The sequence below is a fragment of the Neopelma chrysocephalum genome, unplaced genomic scaffold (assembly GCF_003984885.1).
Source record: "Neopelma chrysocephalum unplaced genomic scaffold, ASM398488v2 Primary Assembly neopelma1_42b, whole genome shotgun sequence".
NCBI lineage: Eukaryota > Metazoa > Chordata > Aves > Passeriformes > Pipridae > Neopelma > Neopelma chrysocephalum.
The window spans coordinates 1-9,444 of NW_020897701.1; the positions used below are offsets into that span (position 1 = coordinate 1).

General features: G+C 36.1%; 1 long non-coding RNA gene across 1 annotated transcript; it reads left to right on the plus strand.

Annotated features, from left to right (window-relative positions):
- Positions 1 to 2,575: 2,575 nt before the first annotated feature.
- Positions 2,576 to 8,669, plus strand: LOC113964513. Its single transcript, XR_003533215.1, has 3 exons — positions 2,576 to 3,178; positions 4,798 to 4,915; positions 7,723 to 8,669. It is a non-coding gene; the product is annotated as an uncharacterized LOC113964513 (long non-coding RNA).
- Positions 8,670 to 9,444: the final 775 nt, after the last annotated feature.

Genomic DNA, 9,444 nt, shown 5'->3' on the forward strand with positions numbered 1-9,444 from the left:
GCGGTACCGAGCCTGGCGGGAGCGCGCCCGCCGCGCCCCCTCCGCGGCCGCGCCCCGCCCCTGCGCGCGCCCGCGGCGCGCGGCCGCCAACCTTCAGCACCGCGGACAGTGGCCTCGGATCGGTCGGATTGATTAGTTAGTTATTTCACAGCCCTCCCCAGGATGTACTCTCCTTCCAAACACACCTGAGAAGCATATCTCTCTCTATATATGTGTATATATATAGCTACTGAACCCAAACCACGGTAGTTAATATGCAGGAAGGGTTAAAACTATTCAGATATTTCATTTTCATGCATAATGGGGATTTGTGGTTTTTTTTTCTTTTCCAAGATGGGTTCCAGCTGTATTAGCTAGACATGTTATTTACTGCAAGCTAAATTTAACATTTCTCAGTTTGGCACGAAGTCTGTCGCTGTGCACTGCACACACACACACACACACATCTTATAGAAGAATAGGCAGTGTAGCATTACTGTGACCATGACAATGAATTTGCTATTAAATTATCATCTGCTAGCATATTTTTAATTAATTTATTTTTTGTTAACAAAGATGGGAAATATCCAGGCAGGAAAGGATACTGATCTTGTATTGCATTTCCTTTTTTTATTATTATTTTTCTTTTTTTTTCTTAATTATTAAATTATCATGATTCTCCTTTCCAGGAGGAGGGTCTCAAAGCTTCAGTTATTCAGATGTCAATATGAGTACGTATCCTGAACACATAGGAAGTAGGCATTTTGAGGCCCTTTACCCATCACTAATTGATGATGAGTTTTATTTCCTTTGAGTCATTTCACAGGAAATTCTGTACTAGCTTCTGTCTGTACTTGTGTAATCAAATCTCTCTCTCTCTCTCTCTCCCACAACAATAGATGAGACTAAAAAAGAGAGAGAGCTTTAACATCATGAGCATATAGCCCCTATGGCCTTATCTGGGTGGATACTGCCCTTCCTTGCTCTCTCCCCCAGCCTGGTCCCTCCCAAAAGTCAGGTTTGGTGCTCCATGGTAAAACCTACTGCTCAATTCTGTGAAAGGAGCAAAGAGTGTCACTGTGTCAATCAACAGATTAAGCTATCAGAGAAAAGCTTGTATTCAGGAAGTCCTCACTGTGCCCTGGAAAATGAGATATAGAGGAATTTACTTTTAATAAATACTTTAGAGTAATACTGTCAATCTTTAGCAGGAGCACAGATAAATCATACATTTTTTTTTCTGCCAAGGTCTAAAGAAACTTCTTATGTATAAAAAATGAGGTTAAAATGAAGCAAATATTTGAATTGCAAGATTTTATTTTGTTATAATAAATCAAAAAATCATATTTGCTAATATACATTACAGCTGCATAATAAACTAAAATATAAAAAGGGTGAGAATGACACAAAATATAAAAATAAGATCTGGAAGGATCTAGAAGGATTTTTAAGTAATCATATTTACAGTTATGGAAAGCATTTAAATCTCTAAACTGTTGTTTGGGGGGTTGTGGTTTTTTATTTTGCTTTTTTTTTAATTTGGGTTTTTCATGTGTGTGTCATAGAGAACAGTGCCATTCCACATGTGCATCACTGTGTGACAGACACAGTAAGAATAATTCTTGATGATGCATGTTTTACCTGCTTAGACAGTAAAATGTTATTTTATTGTTTATACTAAAGCACAGGTAAATGTTACACTAAGTTTGGATCTCACTGTAGTGGGCGCTACAGAATAAGCAACCTTACCTAAGTCAAACAGTTTATAGATGAAGGTCCTGAGCCCAATTTCTATCATGCCAGTGCCCTTGCTACACCTTTCAAGTTAAAGACCTGCAGAAGATAGCATAGCAGGTAGGTACAGTAAAAGCAATCCAAGTAAGAAGTTAATTACCAATTACAGCTGGGTGTTCTGTACAGATTATTCGTGGTGAGTTAACAACTGCTGCCCTGGCAATCCAAACTGATATTGCCCTGGCTGTTGATTTTCTAAAGCATATTTTTCCATTTCAGAATTGTGAGCGCGTATATGTATACCTAATGTAGAATGATGTATATGCGTGTAGTATTCCAAATTTGTATCATCGTGTCAGAACATGTAGAAAAAAATGTCTAACTATATGGCCATATTCTACTGTTGGTGTGCCAGAGAAAAAGAAATTTACTCAATTTCATATGAGTAAGTACAAAAGGACAGCATGGGCTAGTCAATCAGCAAGAAAACTGTTTAATCAGAATTTAATTGTAGTGAAAAATGCTTACAATAAAAGAAACCCTTCTTCAACTTTCTATTTTTTTTATAACAATCCTATGCTAATTGAAAAGATGAAAACAGGCAAAGGAGAAAAAAGAAATTTGTAGATGATAGTAATTTATGACCATGTACTAAGAATAGACATACTCATTAACACTGTGCAGGAGAAAATCAGATTACATTACTGGAAATCACATTCAATACTTTTTTTGCACAAGGGAAAAGAATCTATCAAGAGGTAAGTAAAGATTGTAATTTAAAAATAGAAGATTATATTCTTGTATGCATTCTTTTAAATCCATGATAGAAGCTCATATAAAAATGCATTAGTTTGGAATCTGAACAAAGCATCAACAGGGGGACTGTTAATAATAAGCATCAATCTCTTGTTGAAAGGAACATAGCAATATAATAATACTGAAAACAATGGCAGATGACAGAAGGCCAGATATCAAATAATAAGATGTCAGAGCCCTGAAAAGCCCAAGTGCTTAATCATGATTCCGTAGAACTCCAGGAGAGGTTTGCTATTTTTTGCAAAGAATGCAGGATTCGATCATGGCTATGCTTGATTTAACAGATTCTAATGGACAATATTCTGAACGTAAGGTAGAGTGAGAAAGCTAAGAAGTGGGTGAGGAAGCTAATAAAGTTGATATACATGCTAATCAGAAGTAAAATATGAATTTATCAGGAATACGTTTCCTCTGCAATTTATCCTGGCACAATCCTGGTTGAGACAGTGACACTGTCTCACTCAACCAGTTCAACTAAATGTTCATATGTTTGAGCAGGTGCATATGAGACAAGCAAAGAAACTTGGAAATAACTGAAGAACTGGAAATTTTTGCCTTGTGCTCAGAAATATTTAGCGATCACTCCATATACTTGTCAAAAAGATGGTTTGGAAGTGACTTGATGACATGGAGTACATGCTTCAGAAAAGTAACTTTTATAATATAAAGCATTTGAGGAGATGGATGGAGTAAAAATCTCAGTTGTTAAATGCTGATATTCATCACATTCAGATTAGAACTAAAGTTTATCTTTTGTTCTGCTCTTTTCATAATGTGTCATTGACCATGCAGTCACATGTTGAGCAGCATAATTAATTCCTCAACTCTGAAAAATGCTCAGTTAGAATCAGACTCTTTTCTAAAAATCTTTGTTGAAAAAAGTTAGATTCTGAGAAGGCCCTTGGCTCAACTGAATGGTTATAGTGAGCCCTTTTGGACTTTAATGCTATCAATATTTGGGGTTTATATTCAGAATTATTTTCATTATCTTTTTCATTATAAAAAAATCATAAAATGTGTAGATTTTGTAAAATGCAAAAATGCTGTACCAATGAATGAATACTCTGATTTCATGGCCAGTCAATAAATACTACCTTCAAAAGATTGTTGTCTTTGGATTTTTGAAATCTGCAGAATTTTTGCAAATACTCGTGGGTGTAAGTAAAGAGGAAACACAAATGAAAGTTCCAAATTCCAAGTCTTTCTCAAAGCGTATAGTCCCATATGTTCATTCTGGATCTCAAGAGTCTTTTTAAAAATAAAAAGTACGTTCTGATCTTCCATGCTAATTCTGCTTCCTCTTCTGATAAGCAAACATGTACTGTTCCCATTAATGGTACATATACCCGGGGAGGACATGCTCTAAGGAATAGTTTATGCTGCCTCTTATTATGTGATTTTGATGATGAAAAAAGCAACATCACTACCCTGTGGTACAACTAATGTAAAATAATTAGTAATAGTCGTACAGCTTTCACTTCTCTTTGCTGTGCAGCTGTAGCTGTGACAGTGCAGTTTGTTAACCACCGTGAGAAATTTATAGCAATTTGGGATTGACTATATTTATTTAAGCTATTTGCATTCTTGCTTTTTGCAAGAAGTGTTATATCTATTTTGCCAATAAAGTCACTTAAGTATATGCTGAATTAACTATGTGTGTCGAAAATCTGCTATAGATTACTTCAATTTTTTTCTACTGAGATTGTAGCAAATTACATTATTAAGCCTCTGGAAAAAGATAAAAGAAACACTTTCAGATTAGACTATGCATGCTGAATCTACGATTCTCATCTGGCAATATCTTCTTTTTTCTTCCAATTATATAAAAACTTCTATTGCTTTGTCTCAGACTCAAGGGATACATTTCTTATCCCTGTCCTAATTTTTCCCTGCCTACCTGCTACCTCTCATCTTCTTTGCTGTCTCCTACCTTGCCTGATTTCCATCTGGTTTTCCAATGCATTGCCATCAAAATGTCTTTTTCTCTGTGGTTATTTTGATTTTACCTTCCCAATTCCCCCTGTGGAGCACAGCTAATTCAAATGTGTTGGGTTTTTACTTTAGACTATAATAGTCAGCCTTCATCCTCTCTCTTTTCATCTGCCACCTCTGCCATCTGTTCCACAAGTAATGCCAGCCTTGACTCCAATGTTGTTTTTTATTCTCATCTTGTTCTTATTCCTTTTTCCATGCCAGCATCTATGTTTGAAATATCAACCTTAAAACCATTTTCCAGGTCATTTCTTAATCACTGAAATTCTTCTTTAGCCTTGCACCTTTTCTGTCACCTGCGAGAAATGTATTGCTTCATTATTCAGAATGAAAAGCCCTTTGGAGATGATGAAGACATCGGATTTTATATACCGGTGGACTGTTCTCTGCTGAGGTATGGTACTTGTCAAATTGCCAGTACTTGTCAAATCACCTCACTTTCATGCATTCATAAACAACACGGTAAAATGTTAAAAGGCAAATACAAGCTGACAAGAATGTTAACAGTCTGTTCTCTACTGACATATCTGGGGTACACTTTCAGTGCTACTCACTCTCTGATTTCTATTCACTTGTGACTCAAAACTTTTTTCTGCACAACAGAAGGAATTTCCTGAAAACTAGGTGTTTTTTCCCTCAAGAATCATCACCATGTGATGATCTCATATCTTTGGAATCCCAGGCAATGACACTGAGAAGCAGCTCGGGATCTACAAGTTGCAGACGGATTGAAACCCAAGGCTAATATGTGCCAGTGATAGTAAAACCCTTGTATATGCTTGCTCACATACTCCTTATGGCTGCGCTTAACTTTATGAATATTGTACGAAGTTGTTTCTGCTGTTGTAGTGAGTGTCCAGAGGTAGCATTTTGAACAAGAACACTGGGCAAACACCAGCCCATGGGAAATGGACTGTGTAATGGTCATTCTCAGCGTGGGGAAGGCAGATTCTTGGTTTAATGTTTCAATCATACATAAAAACTACTCATAAAATATATGCCTACTCCATTTACCTTAGAAACTTGGAGAAATCAGCTGATCTTTTTCAAATTTGAACCGGTTGCAACTGTGATGAGCATCAGCTACTCAATTTCTTTTTGTATCCCAACATCTAAAATTAGTTCATGAACATTGGACTCCTATTGAGAATGGAAGTTCTGACAGTGGTTTTGCATGCCAATCAACACTATAATTTGTTTTATGACCTCGCACAGGATTCAGGATAGTATTCACATAAGCTTTGCAAAGATGCTTTCCTCTACAGCAGAACTAACCACTAAACTCCTTAATCCAAGGAAGACAGCTTCTCATAACATTCCACAGTGCAGGAGTGAATCTCTCCTTCTTAACTTTTTGTCTGAAACAGTTTTTGTACAATCTTGTTCACATCCTTTGCACAAGGCTTTGAGACCAAGAGCTTTTTGAACAAGCAGGGAAGCTGCAATGACAATGCCAGGGCTAGTCCTGCTTTTGGCCTGGAGACCAAACTCATCAAGGGCCAACACTAGGGAGGGGGAGAGGGTAGTGTGTCACCTCCCTCCATCCCTTGGTGCTGGAAGCCCGGTTCCAGGCTGCTCGGTGGAGCACAGGCAATTTGGCTAGCTGTCAGCATGGGGAGATATATGAGAGTAACAGGCTGCTTTTCTGCTCCCTCCACAGTGAAGGAGAACAAAATTCACTGCAGTCACCAAGAGAGTAAATGAAAGCTCCATTTTTCTTCTTCTATAGGGGTGTTTCCCTTTTGAACCTTACAACAATATCAGAAGGCACACAGGCATCAGGTTCCACTTGTATCAATGTCACTAGACACAGTCAGCCAATTCACATTGAACTGGCAATGTAACATGGTTTAATGTGTCCATAGGTAACTGAGAATTAGGGCATAAATTCATTTATAAGCAAATTGTGCAAAGCTTCATTTTTTATTTTTTTTTTAAATTTCATTTTAAAAATAAAAAAAAGCCCCACAAACCTTCTTTTAATAAAACACAGGTTCATGCTATGGATTTAGTTTAAAAATGGTTATGTTATTACAGTGCATTTTATTTAGATCGCTTTTCTAGTTTTATAATTTTGTCAGGGCTTCTGTCACTGGGAAAATAGAGTGAAATTTAAGATACAGTGAGTAAGAGCTTAGACATCGATCAGTCAAATGGTCCCTGTTACATTTTTCAGGAAAAAAAAATTAAAAATATATCAATAATAAAAAAAATCTCCAGCAAATTTTAAAATAATGTATTTTATGGCAAAAATTAGTAAGAGACATATTGTGGTAGAAATTATACTATGGAGCTCAAGTACTTAGCAACATTAAAAGTAAGTTGAAGGAACAGATAGAATTGCAAGAAACAAGATAATAATTTCTTCCTTCAGGAAATATCTAAAAGATTGTTTTTTTCAATTACTCACTGCAGGTATTTTACACTATACTTTTAAAAATATCATCAATATCGGATATAAGTTAAAAGCACTGTTGTGATTTGAAACATCAGCTCCCTTATCCTTACCATTTACCTCTTTGACATCAATAATTTTTATTTTAGGAAAATAATTTTGTCAAGAAACAGCTTGCTTGAGTTATCATGGAAATGTACAGAGTTCTGCTCAACAGAAGTTTATTTTTAGTTCTGAAAAACCACTTCAGTGGTTCAGTCGCAGAACTAGTTCACAGCAAAGTTATTTTTACTTTCACCTCTGCATTGGTATATCTTCCCAGAGATCAGTTGCGATAGTGTTGCATTAATGGCAAGCTTCTACAGAAGGAAAAAAAAGCAAACTAGAAATTTAAGATAAAAGTAACCAATTCTTACAAGGCACTTAATTACATACTTTGTACTAGAAATACATCTTCTTCATAGTAAATGTGCAGGAAATAGCATTCTTCTAACTGTATAATTGCTTTAAATATAGGGTTTAATATCAGAGCTTATAGTAGAAAAGTTCCAGCTAATATTTGTGACATTAAAGACAAAAAAAGTGATGCTGCTTAGCTTTATTGAAACTTCATTTGTGTTGTATTGGAAAGTCATACAGATTAACTGCTAGCCATTACTGGCAGTCTATGGAGTTTCCATTTAACCTGAGACTGACCTTGTTCCTTGCAAATTGCATTGCCCTTAATAAGACACACACGTGAAGGTGATGTGCACAGGTAGCTGGGTTCTGAACAATTTTAAATTTCTGGTTTCCTTCCACTACAGGGCCACATACGCAGAACAATGTATAAATGCATCAGGGGCTAAAAAATGAAGAGATGAGCTGTTGCAGTCACCAGGGCAGTTCAAAAATCGTAGTTAAGAGCAAATAACAACAACCTAACCTTGAACTTGGAAACATCACTGTCCTAAGTGTAAACTAGCTACAAAGGATAACACGGAGAGAGAGAGGATTTATGCCACAGCAGGGAATATGTGGGCCAATGACAGGGATACATCATCTCTCCCAAATCCTGGTTGTACCCGACTTGTCAGTAGCAGCTGCAGCTACTGTGCATATAGCATTAATGCTTTTCTGTTAAATCAAGCAGATCTTCTGTTGTGATCTAATGAATTCACTTTCCATGATTAAAATTATTAAAAAGTCTTTGTTGATGGTATCTGACATAAATAAGAACACTGAAAGGCATTTTCTGCAGGAGAACCCTCACTAATATTTGCCTGCATTCTGCTGGCTCCCCGTGGTTTTAGTAATACTAACAAAACAGAACCTTAATTTTAGAGGTTGGTCATGTGTAGCAAATAAATGTCAAAAGCAATGAAATGAGCTTACCCAAAACACACAAGATTTCCTTTTGAAAAAGCTAGGGAAACATAAAGAGATCAGAAACTTCTTGCCTCAAACACGTATCCAGAATCATCGAGTTCTTACTGATGTTTTAATACCAGAATAGTAGCAATATATTCTTCAGATTTTCTTCACAACAGGAAGAGTTCAGTTATTTGAGGCAGTTAAGGAAAATCACAGATCACACCAGCACTCCAAGTACTACTGCTGAACAAGATAGCAGATTGCAATATTGCTTCTTTCCTTGCTTCTTGCAGCATTGCACATAAATAGTCTGGAGAATAAATGTTTTGCTTCAGAGTGGAATTTTCTCCATTCATCATCTGATTATTTTATAATTTTATTAATTATAGTTCATCTCAATTCAGTGCCTCATTAGAAGAACAGACAATTTGATGTTATTGACAAATGGTTGTGTGATACATATGGATAATCAATTACAGTAATATCCCATGAAATGACAGTGAAGCTAAATGGATTGAAAATACCACCCTTCATGGGCTTCCTCTGCTTTCCTTTTGAATGTCAACCATGAAAGACAACCCAGCAGTAAGCAATCTGTGAGTCAGACAGATGTGTGGCACTCACTTTTAACTTTCTGTGTATAAAACAATCCCCAGGTGATTCTATCTAGACTGCTGTTGGATGACATCCCATAAATGACAGACTGTAGTGCCTAACAAGAACTTCCCACCTTAAGGATTTAGCTAACAAACCCCAGAAACATATCCGTATTATTCTGTATCCCTTTTATTAATTTATTTCCTAGTAATTAAGAAGATATTGATTAATTACTATACATAATTACTCCCATTAGCAACCTAATAAAATATTAGATACAAAATAATCATCTGTTTTCTTTAAAAAAGAGTACATTGTTGTACATTGTATGTAACAACACTTGTTCTGAATTTGCAATTGAAGGAGCTACTCCAGTATGTGATTTATTATCCCATGGCCCACATAGCTCACTTTGTGTCATGGCAGGGGATGATTTATTTTACAGGAAACTGAAAAAATACATGGTATGATATGGATGTACTTTGCAAATACTTGCCAAACTAAACAATAGTAATAATAGAAGGGGAAAATACTGGTAACTTATAAAATCCTGACACGTTGTTTTCATGAAGGTTTAT